Genomic DNA, 16060 nt, shown 5'->3' with positions numbered 1-16060 from the left:
CTGGAAGTGGAATCACAGAACGTGAAGCCGCCTCTATATCAAATGCATGACAGGCTCACTGACGGCTAGGTAAGGAAGGGCATTTTCTCCATCCAAGGAGGAGAGAAGTTGTCAACTATGCCTTCTAGAGTCCATGAAACGGTCTCTAGGTTACTTCTCGATTATGTAAAATGGTACAAGTTTCCTTTAACATTTTACCAACGTTTGTCTGTGTTTTTTTTTTTTTTTTGTCTGTTTTTTAAATTGGGGACAAATGGCGAGTATTAAGGTTGGGCTGACAATTGTACCATTATTTCTTCAACACTCATGCCCAACCCTTGGCATGTCTCAGCTAAACCCAACCAATTTCTCCTCCTCCACATACTGGTGCATGAAATGAAACAGGCAACATCCACAAATGTCATGCAAGGTCATGCTTACATCCGTAGGTCTATGATGAAACCTGGTAAGAAGCGTAGGGTACACAGAACATCTGCAACCACTGCCTGACTCAAAAGTGATGTATACCATATTTTACTGTGTATAATGGGTTCCCATGTATAATGCACGCCCATGTTTTTGGCCCAAACGTTCAGGGGGAAAAAATCTTTTGTTTTAAATGTTTAATTCAAAATTTTGTTTCCATTTAGGTACTTGTATTAGAAAGGAATTTTAGCACTTATTTTTTAACACATTATGGTACAAGAAATTTTATGTAACAAATAATTACAAAACACAAGAATAGATACAAGGTACAAGAAATTTTATGTACTGGTAACAAATTTATGATATTTACGCAGCATAGAAGGCCAAGAACTCTTTGTTGTTGTAAGTTTAACCAAACCAATTATGGTATTCCAGGGTATTATTTTGCATACAGATATTGTTATTGATTTCTACACTTTTAACTCATAAGCATAAATAAAATAATTAAAAACATTTATGTAGATGCGTAATTATTACTACCCATGCATAATGCGCATTCTTATTTTTCCCTCACAAATTTGGGCAAAAAGTGTGCATTATACACGGCAAAATACGGAATATTGTTTCTAATTTAAAGAATTCCTATGATGCATCCTTTTGAAAAGGAAATGCTAAATTCTAAGTATACCTACTCTATAAATCCAGATTTTATTGTAATGGCACTAGACTTCCTTACAGCAGAGAAAGAACATTCATACTAAATATTTGCTACATTCAAATCAGGCACTTGTGATGTGAGATGTAAAACATTACAAATTGTGGAATAAGGTACAGGAAGGCATCACTTTATTTAAACCCCTCAACTAGATTTTATATTTAACTGTGAAATCTCATTGAAATTAGCAATATTCCTCAAGTAAACGGCTCTTCTACTGACGCCAGGCAAGATCTCTGTCACACTTTCCTTGAAATCTATGTCAGTATCATTTTGATACTTACAGAATGCCCCTGCTTAAGAGTAAATTCCTATACATAAAACAAACTTAGCTGAAAAGCCCATTTCTCCACTCAGAATTATACTAGAGGAGGCGCATGAAAGGAAGGCTCACTGAACTTTTAAAAAAGTAATTAAAATCAATGGGTTTCTGAGGAAATGTGTCAGATTTGGCAAAGTTTTCTTTATAAAAAACATATTTTGGTAATTTTCCAGAATTCCGTTCTTCCAATTTGGAAAAGTTTAAAAATTATGGCACATAACAAGATGGTACCAACACAGATAACCAACACAGAATATAGGGAAAGAGGAAAATTCAACTTCAGCATTCACTCAATCTTCCCTTCCTTTCAGCTTCCCAATGTCCTACAATTCGTGGTGCTTTTAAGTGGCTACAAACCCCCAAAGTTTATTGAGTTAGTAAATCTGGTCATTCATTCATTCATTCTAAGTGTGAGTAAATAAAAGGCAACTTAATTTATATTTTTGAAGGTGAAAGCTACATTTATTTTTACGATTAAAAATAAGAAATAAAATATTCTTCACTTTGAACTGAAGAAGTGTGTGCATCATTTCCGCAATACAGCAAGGAGAAAGATGGGGTATTGAAAGGAAGGGGTTTCAAGAAGGAGTGGAGTAAGAGGAAACCAAAAGAGACTGAGGAACAGATGGCCAGGGGTCAACTCAGAGAGCTCAGAAAGAAACAAAAAGAGAAAATAATGATAGAAAAACAAACACTCAAAGAAAAAAAGAGTTTCACAATCACATCCCTATCCTCAAACTTTTTTGGTATACTTCTGCTGAAGACTTTTAAATACTGTTGCATTTCTGCAACTATAAGCATAAAAGGGAAAGTACTCCACCTGTGAATGCAATTAGAGCAGGCAGATCCCAGGGGTCCCACTCTCTTCTGCCCCACTTTAGTGAACAACTTGGGCAACAGCCAGCCTGGCCTTTTTTCATTAAGATTTTATTATGTTTGTAACATAACCAGATTACAGAAAATGTGGAAAATAACAGGAATAAAAGTAAAAGTCACCCCAATCTACTATACTAACACAATCATGGTTAACATTCTGATTTATTTCTTTGCCATCTTTCTTCCTACCTATTTTTTCAGGAGTAACTGGAGCCGTATATCAAATCATAAATTATATGCACTGCTTAGATTTGAACAGATCTGAGTATCTGGCAGTGGGAAGGAAGAACCCCTAGAATATATTTTCAGGAACAAATAGCAAATACCATTTTTACACTGAGCGCTTGCACTGCACTTAACACGATTCTAGGCACTTACATGTTCACGCATTTAATCCCTACTGCAGCCCAAAGAAGAAGGTTCTGTTACCTGCATTTTGCAGATGAGAGACAGGAAGCAGAGCCAGATTAAGTTCCACGCCCAAGGTAATGGGCTACCGAGCAAAAGAGTCAAGTTTCAAAACCAGTACTTCCTCCAGAGCCCAGCCCATAACCATCACACTACACTACCTCCCATGGAAGCAAGCACTTAACACCATGTAAGAGAGATCCAAGCTCAGATGCACTTGCCCCAGGTGCAAATCCTTGACCAAACAACAGTGATTCAGGTGCCGGCCCGCTCAGGCGCTTAGAGCTCCATGCTCTTAATGCCAAAGGCTGCCAGTTCAATTCCCACATGGGCCAGTGGCCTCTCAACCACAAGGGTGTCAGTTCAATTCCTCGAATCCCACAAGGGATGGTGGGCAGCGCGCCCTGCAACTAAGATTGAACACGGCACCTTGAGCTGAGCTGCTGCTGAGCTCCCGGATGGCTCAGTTGGTTGGGGCTCGTCCTCTCAACCACAAGGTTGCCGGTTCGACTTCCGCAAGGGATGGTGGGCTGTGCCCCCTACAACTAGAAAACAGCAACTGGACCTGGAGCTGAGCTGCGCCCTCCACAACTAAGACTGAAAGGGCAACAACTTGACTTGGAAAAAGCCCTGGAAGTACACACTGTTCCCCAATAAAGTCCTGTTCCCCTTCCCCAATAAAATCTTTAAAAAAAAAAAAAAAAAAACAAACAAACAGTGATTCTAAGAGGACTGAGGTGTGTGTAACTCAAACTGGACCCCTCTACCCACCCTGGCCACACTGGAGCCCTCAGTGAGTGTCTGGAGAAGGTGCCACAGAGAGAAGGGAGAGAGCGCTGATGGCTCAGGACCTCTCCAACAAAGGAAAAGGGGGCTTCTCCCACCTGGGAGCAAGGCCCAGACCAATAATGCAGAGGCCAGAACACTGATGTGTCCAGCAGCCGTCAGAACTCGGGGCAATGGCAGTACTCAGACAGTAGAGCAGGGATTAGGAGATGGGCAGTAGTCCTGTCCTGTTCAGGTCACATGATAGAGACAGCTCTCTTAACTCAGGCAGTTTTATTTGAGGAGGAAGGGGAATATACTGACCAAAAATAAATATTTTCATATATCATAACTTAAACACTTAAATACCAGTATTATAATGATTTGTAAGAAGTAATAACTTGATCTAAGTCATTGATTATTAAAATTTCCATCAGTCTAGCATTAAGAGCAGAGCCCCACCTCAGGGCTTCTGAGCCCGTTTTTCACTGTCTGGAAAGCTCTTCTACCCTTCTCTTCCTCTAGCACCAACTCATCCGTCAGGCAGCTTCATCAGTGTCCATTTCCTCAGACAGGCCCTCCCTGAGTCTCCTCTCCCCACCTTTCTTATTCTCACAGCCTCCTGTCCTTTTTCTTCATAGCAGCTATCACAATTCATAAATACATCATAAATATCTGTGCTAATTTCGGCAATGTTTCTCTACCCTCGATGCTCCATGAGAGCAGAAACCACATTAAAGACTCAGAGCCTACTACAGTGCCTGGCATGTACTAGGCACGCGAACATGTGACGAGTGAAAAAAATGAATGCATTAAAGAACTGCAAGTCATCCCTCCTTACTTCTAAAAGTATTGCATACAATTTTAAAAGTAAAGTTAATTGTGACATCCATTACAGGTTTTTGTTTCATGCTCTATTAGAAAAGCCACCCGAATTCAGGCTCCAGGAGCAAACACAAGTTTAAATGTGAACTTGATCAATTCTCCCAGAATTTCTATACAAATGCAGTGCAATTCCAAGAACACAAAATTTTAAAAACAAATAAATACATACATACAAGCCATATGTTTGAAGAAATGTTTTGCAAGTTAATCTGGGTGAAGGGAGAGAGAAGAATGTGACACGCGTTGTGATGCATCAACCGACAACAAATACTGAAAATGGCCTTTTGTGTGAATTTCAGTAATTTAACTAGTATAGGTGTGCAACGTGACAATATTTTGACTACTTCAAATATTTTCTCTTTTTTTAACTGGTGAAACTGTAAGTGCTATTTTGTAAGTTCAGAAGAGCAAGAATCTGGGTAAGATTGACAGAGAAGATGGGAACAAAACTGGGTTGTTAAAAGATGTGGAGGTGTGACAGGTGGAGATGGGTTTCCAGGATGAAAGAAAGATCCAGATCAAAGAGGTAAAAAAGCAATACGACCTATTTGAGAATGAACTCACACAGAATACATATTCCCATAAAAAGTCAGTAAGGGATCTAGAAATAGTACAATGAAGTGACTCAGCAGTATGATCTACATAATTATCCCCCCAAAAAGTAGTCGAATGGTCACATAAGTTGGGACATGTGCATACTGTATCTCCCTCTCGGAGTCCCAGGACAGTCACAAACAAGAGGCCATGCAAAGTCCTTCTGCTATGAAACTTATTTAAAATATTATTTAACCAACACCTTCTCGCCCAAGCAAACCTTTTTTATATTAACATCTGTTAACTTTAAGGGTATTTCTGTTTTGTTTTGTTTTGTTTTCCAACCTACTAACTTTTAATGGAACCCACTTTGGGAAATGCTACATTCTAGTACCCAGCCCTGTAAAGGTCGGAACCAGAATAGAGGCTTAAGGATTTGAAAATAAAACGCAACAACCAACCAAACACAGCAACTGACTGGATGGATATAAAGGTCACCGAAAATACAGAAGTAGGTGGTGCTTCTGAAATAAAAACTGAAGATAATGATAGAAATGTATTTCCCTGAAAATAAGACTTAGTCGGGCAATCAGCTCTAATGCATCTTTTGGAGCAAAAATTAATATAAGACCCGGTCTTATTTTACTATAAGACCGGGTCTTACATAATATACGATACGATACAATACGATACGATACCAGGTCTTATATTAATTTTTGCTCCAAAAGAAGCATTAGAGCTGATTGTCCAGCTAGGTTTTATTTTCGGGAAAACAGGGTAGCACAACTAGTACAAACAATGAAGTCAAAAGAGGATCAACTGTTAGATAATGGACACCGAGTTTGGATTTAGATGGCTCTGGGGAGAGAGAGATATTCCCCTAGAAAAAAAACTGAGCAAAAAGTTAAAAGCCTTGGGGCCAAGTACCCAGATCCATCTGTCCAATTAGCTTTATGATCCTGAGCAGCTCTCAAATACAGTGAAAGGGTTACAGCAGTGAACATTATGGCCCTTTCACCCTGACATTCTACCATCCCCAAAATGGGGCATTTGAAATCAAAATAACAATATAATCAAGTTCTACCTTTAAAGGTGTGAAAGGAATAGAATATAAGATAAAAACAAACAATTCAAGAATTTGAATATATGAATTTAAATATATGGATGACAGGTTTTTAAAAGATTGTGCCATTATGGATGTTTAAGAGATGCCCCGAAACCTATAAAGCTATCTCAAATCTAACTCTGGCCCTCTCCCCCAATGTCACAGAATACTAAGTATTCTGCTTCTGCAGAAAGCAGATTCCTGAGTCAGACCCAATGTGGCAGTTCATATATTTTTATGAACCCTTCTCAACACCCTGAAGATTTCAGGCAAGTGAGAACTTTTTCCTCGATGGCTCATCACATCAGGGGTAGTTCAAAACTGTGTCATTCTGCTGTAACTGTAAGCAGAACATTAGAGGACTGCAAAATAACTAACCATGCAAACTGGCATAAGCCCAACATTTACACAAATTAAGCTTTTCCTAAAAGCATTTAGGCTGGACCCTAATGTGAATAAAACAGTGACGATCCTTTTGAAGCACTTTGAAGGGGGAAAATATGATCAGCTAGGAACCGAGCATATTTCCAATCTGAACATTGTGAGTAACACCTCGGGGTCTAATAATACCTAATTTAAAAGGAAGTCGCACTGAGAAAGGAGAGAGCTGTACACTGGAAGATGTAAGTGGGGCCAGCAGGAATTTTGCAATTAAGGTTTTGGGTTCTTTTGTCTTTTTTTTTTTTTTTTTAAGTATATGAAGAACGCTTTTATGAAACCTGTGACATGAGTAGGCCAATGAGGTGCATGTGCGCACACACTACAACAAAGTCAGTAATTGATAGTCTGCTCCATTGTCCTTTCAATTAAGTTTTCTAAAATCTCTTTAAGGATACTGAAGGCTTATTTTTTAACAAAATTAAAAACTAGTAACGTACAGTTCTGAATTGTATTTTTAACACAGCAAAAGGAAGCCGTCTGTGTAATTTCAAAGCATCTTGAGTCCACACGGGACTGGTTGAAAAGTCCCGGGAAGACAGGGACCCAAGGACCAGGTCTCCTCTTGGCCTCTCACCTATCAAGGAAAGCCCAGGCACCTGGTATTTTTAGAAGCTCAGAGTTATCTGATAAGCAAAGGAAGAACGTCAATTTTCACTCTTCTCCAGGCCTCAATTCCTTAAAGTGCCTATCTTGAAAAAGTATATAAACCCATACCACCTCCTTTCTTCTCTGCCTTGCCCAAAGTCTCATTTCCTAAGTGCCAGCCCTGCAATGCCGCTCGCACCATTTCACACCCATACATCAGACTCTGAGCTCCAACTGGATGCCCTGCAGTATACCCCACTCGGGTGGACAGAAGACCGGAGATCACACAAACCCTGAAAACGCCCATACGGCCATGTGATGCCTGCAGAGAAAGACGTGGCAGGAGAGGGAAAGAAGGACCACCAGGTGGGGACTGCGTCCTAAGTCTCTCACTTGTAGGCCACATCTTCTTTCACCAAAGTCTCCCTCATCTGGGGGAAGGGGAATAATACAGAATGGGAGAGCCAAGAACAAGACCCAGAAAAGGAGGAGAAACTAAGAAGCACTTCAACCAACTCTCCCAACTCTGGACTAGCCAAGGACACCCACAGAAACCCTGATTCTGGGTGACAAAGGAAGCCAGTCAGGAGGGAAGGCGACCGTCAGGGGGGGCTCTCCAACTCCTTAAAACTAATTCCCTAAAAGTGGTTCAAAGCCTCAAAGAACACTGCACCACGAGGCTGTGTGTTGTTCTGAAAGCACACAGACTTGGATTTGATCTCTACCAATGACGGGGCAAGTTTCTCAATTCCCTCATCTACAGACATCTCCTACTGAAGGACAGGAATGAGGATGAAATAAACCAAGCTATGAAAAGTATCCCGGAAGCGGCCTGACACAATGCAAGCACCCAATACTTAATCGACAGTAGCATGAATGTCATATAAAATATGAATGATTCATTCTTTGGGGACTTGCCATTTCTAGTCCCAGTGCAAATATGCCTGAAGTCTATGAACAGCCTCAGTGGGGCTGAATCTACAACCATGCTGAACACAGGATGATGGAATGCTGGCAGGTGTGGAGGAAAGAAAGCAGATCACCAAGGATTTGCCATACTCCAGGACCAACCACATTATTCAACACCTTCTCCCACGGAATGGTCCTTTACACATCTTCAGAGTCTAAAGAAGGCTCCCTCCGTTCTCTCCTTGAGCATCAGAAACATCAGGATGAAGCTCCGTAGCATCCCAAACAATCCAGCCGTTAGAGATCTGATCCCTTCTACACCATCAGAGGTTGGTCATAATGTAGCTGAGGATGAGGAAGGAGCGGGCACTGTGTTTGGTTTCTTCTCAGCCTCCTGCTTTTGTTTGTTTTCCACTTTTGTCTCAGCAGTATGTGTTTGCATGGCCTTAGTCACCACAGGTGTCACTTTCTTCATTTCAGCAACACCCACTCTCTGGGCACACCAATCTGCCCTGCTCCATCGTTTGAAGCACAATGCATTTCCTTTATTGCTTTTTAATGTATTGACTGTGTGTGCTTAATAAAATATGAACTGATGAAGAAGGTTCTGACAACTGAAAAGAAATCCATGCGAGGTTCTGAGAGCACAATGCTGGTGAGCATCCTTCCTCCTTCTCAGTGGGGAAGTTGGAAGGTGCTCCGTTAGACTCGGTAGACCATGTGCTGCATCCTCTCTATCCAATGGAGGGGACTTTTAATGACATGAGACATACGTTACCGCACCTACACCACACCCCTGAAGACCGTAAATGGTGTCCTAGCCTGAAATTAAAATTAAACAAGTAAAAGTAGAACTTCCAGTCTTCAAAGTCTTATCTTAGAAACAAACAAAACAAACAAACAAAAAAACAATATTGACTTTTCCCTCTGCACAGGAGCATCGTGAGAAATCCATAAACAATTAATGATGCCATGGGTTATAATCCATTCTGCCCCTGTACGTGATGGTCACTCTTGGGTCAGAGCCTCCTGTCCAGCATTGCCCTTTATTCCACCCAAAAAAGGACACACCTTCCATTCCATTTTCACACTGACACCCAAGCTCATTCACTACCCCTCTGTGGGGGAAGGATGAGCACAGCAATCCTATGGAATGTGTGTTCCCACAGAGCTCAGAAATTTGATGATCTCAGAGGATATTATAAAGAAAGACCCTTGACACTTCCCTAAAAAAAGAATGTCTCCTGTAAAAGGCGACTGCCAGGACAAAAAGCATCTGCTGGGAAAATCTACAGCCTGCTGCTGTGTATGTTTCCAATTCTGCTGTCCCATTTCCTCTTTATAATCACATTCCTTCCCTCCTTATTTCTCTTCTAAAAAGACACTGGCATTAGGTCTCAGTAAAGAAGCAGTGTGGTGTTTTAATAAAGGCTGAAAGATAAAAAGAGCTAAATGAATTTCAACAAATACAAAATGTTTGAATATTATGTAAGATCTCCTCCATTCCACCACTTTTACATGTTTCCGAAAAAGAACTTATTTTTAAATGTTGGCAGCCTAATTTTTTAAAAATAAAATTTCATTCACATAAAGCTAATTCATACAGGCCATAAACAACACAAAGCTTTCTGACAGTACAGTTGGAGGAGTTGTGATGTCACTAGTCTGGTCTCCCAAACCCATTTCAGAGGTTTTAAAAGAATCAACTGTGATAATATATGTGAAAGGGATTTGAAATCTGCAATGCGTTAATCAAATAGGTAATCAAATCGTTGTTATTCCTATTATTAAAAGATATCATACCGTACAGTGTATACTTAAAAGAGTATGTACCTTGGACTCAGAGATGGGAATTCAAATCTCACCTCCACCACTTTCTAGTTAGTTACCTACACAGGTAGGGTGTAAGAGGCACATTACTAAACTCCCCAGACCTCAGTTTCAACTGTAAAGTGGAGAGAAAATCCACTCCATCAAGTTTTAAGGATTCACAGAGTGATGTCTGTAAAACTCTTTGTACATAATAAACACTTACTGAATGATAGCAACAACTATTGTTAGGGCATTTAATTAAAATCCAAACGTCCAGCTATTGAAAACAGTACAAGGGGAGAGAAAGAGAGGAAAATCTCACCCAAAAGGAGGACAAATGCTAAACACATGGATCCTACACTCTAAGGACCCTTTCCCAGCCAAATACCACACCCAGCCCCCACTCCTTCCCCACTGGTATCAGAAGCTCCTAATTGCTTTGCATAATTGTGCAGCAACCAGAGAGAGTTAGTCTTTTAACTCCAGGCTTGACAAAGTGATGATTCATCCCATCCCATGAAGGGGATGCAGCCTGTATCCAGCCCCATCACACGAGAGGGCATCCATTAGACAGCCTATGCCAGAGACAAACTAGTTAAGAGGATCACACATCCGTGTCTCTAATAGCAGTAACAGTCTTATCCTTTCCATTTGGTTAATGTATATATTCCAATGAGTATTTGGGAGGAATCCAATTATGCTATATTTTACAAAACAATTCACAACATAAATGAAGAGTCCAAAATGGCAAGACAATAACCAAGAAGTCTCCCTCTGTTCACTGCCCATGGCAAAATGTTTTGCCAGCTTGCTGGTTGGGCAACACCCCACTTCAACTTCACATCATAATGGCTCCTGAGGACAAGTTCCACTGCTTTTCAGCCTAGCCTGAAAATCTGACCACATCCCCCATGAAAAGGACAAACCCTCCAGCAGTAGCTTGGGCAGCTCTTTTCCATTACCATTTAGTGGGCAAGGAAACATTTTTTTCCCCCAGAGTAAGCACCTAATTTGCCTTCTAAGCTTAAGTGGCTTTCAGACTTGGTTCATCCTAAAATGAATGGCCGATGGAGTGGTTTAACCATGGGCCCTCAGGCTTGTCAAAGAGGCAGTCCTGGGTCATTTCCCAGCCCTGCCTGCAGCCAGACTACTATAACTGAATGTCTCCTAAATTATCACCACCGTAATTCTAACCTTCAGTCCGACTTTGGATCCTTCAACCAGTGTCCCATAGGCACAAACCATGAATGCCTGGAAATGTCAGCCTCCTTCCAAAACAGTTTTGCTTGGAATACCCCATTCAAAAACACTCTCATTCAGTCCCTCCATAGCTCCCTCCCCAGGTCAGCCAATCTTCCTGGGTTTCTTGATTCCAAACTAGGAAAGGGTCACTTAACAAATGCGCAGTATACTTCATTTAATTGTACCTCCCCCGTAAAAAAATTCCAATTCACCAATATGTAAGTGTTCACTTTCTTATTCCAGATGACACACACTGGGGGAGTGAAAGCAAGCACAAAGCCCTGCCTCCTCTCAACTCAAAACCTAAGTTGGTGCATGTGTGGTGTGTTTTCTGGGAAAGACTGTAAAAGGGATTTTCAATTCACTGTTACATAATCTGATTCATTTCTTTAGCAGTGTCTAATTTTCTGATGGTTTCTCCCCAAACATTCTTGAAAAACTGTTATGCTATATTACAATGGAGGAAATTATTTTATGTCAAAATGGATTCTACATAAAATTTGCCTCCTCCCCATTCAAGCCAGTATCTATTAGCTACACACACAGATCCACAGGCACGCACATACACACTTAACACCCTGATTAACACACACCCACCCAAAAGGTACTGTTGCACTGTAACTAACAAGATTTGATTCCACCAAACTAACATTCGGCAGCACCTAGAACTCAGAGAAGCACACAACTTGTTGCAGCAATAAACGTTCAGCCGCAGCCTGAACAAAGCCTTACAAATGAGCCCCAGAAACCCACACGGCCCTGGCACAAAATACTGTGTGTTTGTAATCCTCCTCTCCCGACTTCCCGACCCCAGCACCCTCCAAGATTCCCGTTGCTAATCTGGTTCCCACTCCAGCCCCGCCCCCTCCCCTCCCCTTCCCTCTCGGGGACTGTGAATCAATCCCGTCCGGGACAGGAAACCAGACCCCGGCCACCCCCTCCGCAGCGGCGGAACAAAGGAGAGCAGCGCAGCTGCACGCGCAGGAAGCCCCAGCGGGTCCCGGCCCCTTCTCCCCCGCCGCTGCCGGGGCACGCCGCACCTGAACCCCACGCCCCATTGTTCTCCCTCCGCTTTCCTTCCCGGAGGAGGCTACCCCGTGTCCTTCCACAGAACCAGGGGGCCAGGAAACAGCTGTGGGCCAGAGAGATGGACGGGATGTGGGTGAACACGAGGAAGATCTGGATTTCACTTTGCCCACAGGTACGACGGCAATAGGGCAAAGTAAGAGCAACTTAGTTTACCAGCCCTCCTCTCTCCCACCGTCCCCCGAAGCAACTGCGGGCGCGACCACTCTGCGCGATGTCCGGCGTGCTCGGGTTCCCGCCGCAGCGCCGCCTCGCCCCGAGGGGAAAGCCGCAGACCCCGCAGACCCGAGTCCGGCGGGTCGCGGCCGGCCCACGGGGACCCCCGGCACAAAGGCGCGGGGCGTGTGCTTCGCAGCCCCTCGAGGGCCGCGGCCGGACCCAGCGGGAGGGCAGGGGAGAGGGAAGGCGCTCACGCTACCTTGCCGGGCACCGCTCAGCCGCCTCGTCGTTCTCCCTCTCCGGGGGCGATCCGGGATGCGGGCCCTCCGCGAAGCTGCGGGGCTCCCGCGGCAGCTGCTCTGGGGAGGCTGCCGGGTGGGCGCTGTCCCACGGCTACGGTCCCTTGGCGCGCCTCGCGCTCCGGCACCACCTCTACGCGCCGCGGCTGGAGCTCCAGAGCGCGATCGGCTGCGGAGTGCTCGGCTGCGGAGTGCTCGGCTGCGGCGCGCGGCGCCGGCCACTCCCCTCTCCCGGGAAGGCGGAGGGGCTGGCCGAGGGGCGGGGGCGGCGACCTCGCAGCCTGGGATTCGCCCCTCGGCGCGCCCGCGGGACCGAGAGCCACCGCCTCCCTACCAACTCACCTCCGGCTTCCCGGTGCTGGCGGCATAGCGCCCCCCGGTGAGGGCGGGCGGCAGCCTCCGCACCCGGGGCAACCCTAAATGGGACAGAAATGGAAAAGAGAGAAGAGGCGGCCGTCCCAGCCCCCACGGCAGGCACGGTCCTTCTACCTTTTTTACTCCCGGATTCACTAACATCAAACGTGAAATGTAATAACTGGGGCGCGGGTCGGGGGCGGGGAAATGACAACTAGAAGCCAACCTGGGAGCAAATACAGAGTGGGAGTGTTCTCAATTTTGCTTCTTCTTCTAGATAAAAAAGTTTTGCCCAATAAACTGTAATTTAAAAAAAAGTTTGGGTACCCCAAAATAACAAAATATTAATTTGACCGAAAGAGAAAAAATATGTATTGAATGGCAAAGTGTGCTTTTACTTACAATGATTTTAATATCTATTAACCCACTTAGTCTCACATGCTAAGTAGACACTGACCAATTAATTCTGTTGCAGAAAATAAAAGTTTAAAGTAAATTTCAAATATATATCTGCATATAGCATGTTAATTGACACTGGGTAATGATCAATGATGGGGTAGTAATCTGCGTTTTTTTATTTTAAAATTTAAAAAAAAATTTTTAAATCTGCATATTATTTAGGCATGTTGGAGGGGCCAGCAAATCTGTACCCCCAGCTCCTCACTCCAGCGGATCTCTTGCCTGTTTGTAGAATTTAGAACAAGCCACCTGACCCAGGTTCTGGTTTCCTCATCAGTGAGGAGGGAAGGGTGCTCCTCCAAACTTACTCACTGGGTGAGTTGAGGATTACTTGACTAAGGTGTTAAAAGCAATGTAGGCACAGTAATTATTACTCATGGTTCTAACTACTTTACCCTATAATGAACTAAATTGCCATAAATGGGGCCAGGTTTAAATGGACTGACCTATATCTGGAAACTGTCACTAAAATAAGGTGAACCAAAGAATTCAAACCATTTATAGTAACTCTGTTCCCACAGGCACTGGGATTTGTCAAATGCCACCAGTAGAGTTTGGAAAGGTGGTAATTCCCGACTGTATCTGCTTGGAACTATCTCATCATGGATGACACTGACAAGCATCAATTCAGATATGCAGAAAGCAGGATAAAGGTCTAAGCTAAGACATTGAGTACCAGGTACTGCTTTTGTTTTTTGTTTTTCTTGCTTAATCTTCACAAAATCCCGGAAGGTGAGTTACTCCCATTGTTCTTGTTTTACAGACCAGAAAAGCAAAGAACAGAGAAGTCTTCAAGCTAATAAGTGGCTACGGTGGTTTCAAGACATGTCTACCAATTCTTTAACACTCCTCCCCTTAAGGAATGAGTCTAGTTACCTTCCTCTTGAATGTGGGCTGGACTTAATGACTTGATTCTAATAAATGGAATGGAGAAGAACTGATGCTACATCACTTCTGATTCTAGATTGTAAAAGGACCTATAGCTTTTCGATGGCTCTCTTAGGACACTCACATTTGGAACCCAGCTGCTATGCTGTAAGAAAACTCAGGCCATCTGGAAGGTCATGTATATGTGTTCCAGCTGTTGGTGCCAGCTGAGGACCCAGCCTAAACCAGAGATGAACTGGCAGACACGTGCGTTAGCAAGCCTTTGAGATGACTCCAGCCCCAGTCACTGACTGAGCATACTATATGAGAGACCTAGAGGGAAAACCTAGCTGAACCTAATCAGTGCCCAGAAACAGGAGAGATAACAATAGGAGATTATCTTCGGGATGGTGGTGACATGGCAATAGACACTGGGAACAGTGGCAGAGCATTTGAACCCAGGCAGTCTGACTCCACAGTTCTCACCACAATCAAGCACACTACGTCAGACATTGATAATCTAGCCCAGTGAACTCCCTGGAGATCCCAGCCTTCACAACAGACAACATATGGACCTGCTACCTGATGACACGTTTTGGACTCGCTTTTCCATTTTGCCCATTTGATACTAGGCTCCAAATGACTGCTTACAGTAGTTTGGCAGTAAGGGAGCCTACGACCTCTGCTGTCTACTCCAACTTTTCAAAAATAGCAAAAATTCAAATGGCAGGTTCACAAATACAAAATGTAAACAAATGGTTTGAAAAAGTGGGGGAATTCTATAACCTTTTGATCTTGGAAGAAGGCCAAGTTTTAGTAAAAAGTACACTTGTGACAAGTATGTGCTGAGTAGGACTATTGAGAGAGCTGTTCTTAGGCAGGATGTGCAGCTCTTGTCCCAAGAAAGAGATAGGGAATTTAGTTATGTTGAAACAATTCTGCCTCTAGAAGGACCTAGCATAGGGGGACACTTGAGGCTTCCTCCCTGTTTTTCATCAAGTTCAGAAAAGAAAATATTAGAAACCATTGAACTCATCCTATCATAATGAACACTGAGAAAATAGCCGAGAAGCTACTAGAAAGCCAAAAATACTTCTAGAGCAAGGCTATGCTTCTCTTTTAAAAATACCATTAACCTAGTTTTCATAAATCTCAAAATCCAAACTTCTGAGAACATACCAGGCGGTTTTTAAATACTTTTACCTTCCTGGCAAATCTTTTGAAAAGTCAATCAATCAACAACTTTTAAATTTAAGAGAAGCAGATTACAGTTTTTCTAATTATTGTCAAGAATAGATAATAAATCCACCAACTACAAAAGCATATTTTACTTTTCCCTCAGTCTGTTTGGAAGAAGTAGAATATATGAAGAGGCAGAAAGACTGTTATTAAGATTTGAGGGTGAAAAACATAAATTACCAAACTACAGGAGTAAAAGAATGTAAGAAGTGTGCTTTACCTCAAGGAAACCATGTAATGATTTAAACGGAAACAATGGAAATCCTGCCATCCTTGGGGGAAAATACAGAAATAAAAAGCATATTTGTGTGTGTCCCAGGAAGAGGATTACCACTAAATGTGTAGGAGGGGTGTTTTTTTTTCCTTAGTTGTTTCACTTGAGCCCTTTTTAAAAAGAATTCAATATTAGGAAAAAGACCATGAAGGGACCACATGACCTGCTTCTGCCTCATTTTGGTATAGCAAGCAAAATAGTGGGCTGGAAGTCATAATTTTAGATTTTCTCACTGGTGCTGTCTGCAGCTAGCTTTAGAATTTTATCCTGAAGCCTCATGTTCTCTGTCCTTGCTTGTGTATCACTGAGTGTGTTAAGG

At 42.9% G+C, this 16060-nt stretch overlaps 1 protein-coding gene and 1 long non-coding RNA gene across 4 annotated transcripts in view; one reads left to right on the top strand and one right to left on the bottom strand.

Moving 5' to 3' along the window:
* MYO1B (myosin IB) overlaps positions 1 to 13059 on the bottom strand; it is a 172807-nt gene extending 159748 nt beyond the window's left edge. For all 3 annotated transcript variants that reach the window (XM_081051487.1, XM_081051488.1, XM_081051490.1), the window contains exon 1: positions 12509 to 13059. The gene's annotated coding sequence lies outside the window, so the exon portion shown is untranslated. The remainder of the gene's footprint in view (positions 1 to 12508) is intronic.
* Positions 11943 to 15809, top strand: LOC308498813. The gene is made up of 3 exons (XR_013993517.1): positions 11943 to 12205; positions 13883 to 14040; positions 14125 to 15809. It is a non-coding gene; the product is annotated as an uncharacterized lncRNA (long non-coding RNA).
* Positions 15810 to 16060: the final 251 nt, after the last annotated feature.

Source organism: Rhinolophus hipposideros, assembly GCF_964194185.1.
Source record: "Rhinolophus hipposideros genome assembly, chromosome: 6".
In the NCBI taxonomy this organism is placed as follows: Eukaryota; Metazoa; Chordata; class Mammalia; order Chiroptera; family Rhinolophidae; genus Rhinolophus; species Rhinolophus hipposideros.
The sequence above is the reverse complement of the archived record's forward strand: the minus strand, read 5'-3'. Positions and strand labels throughout refer to the sequence as shown.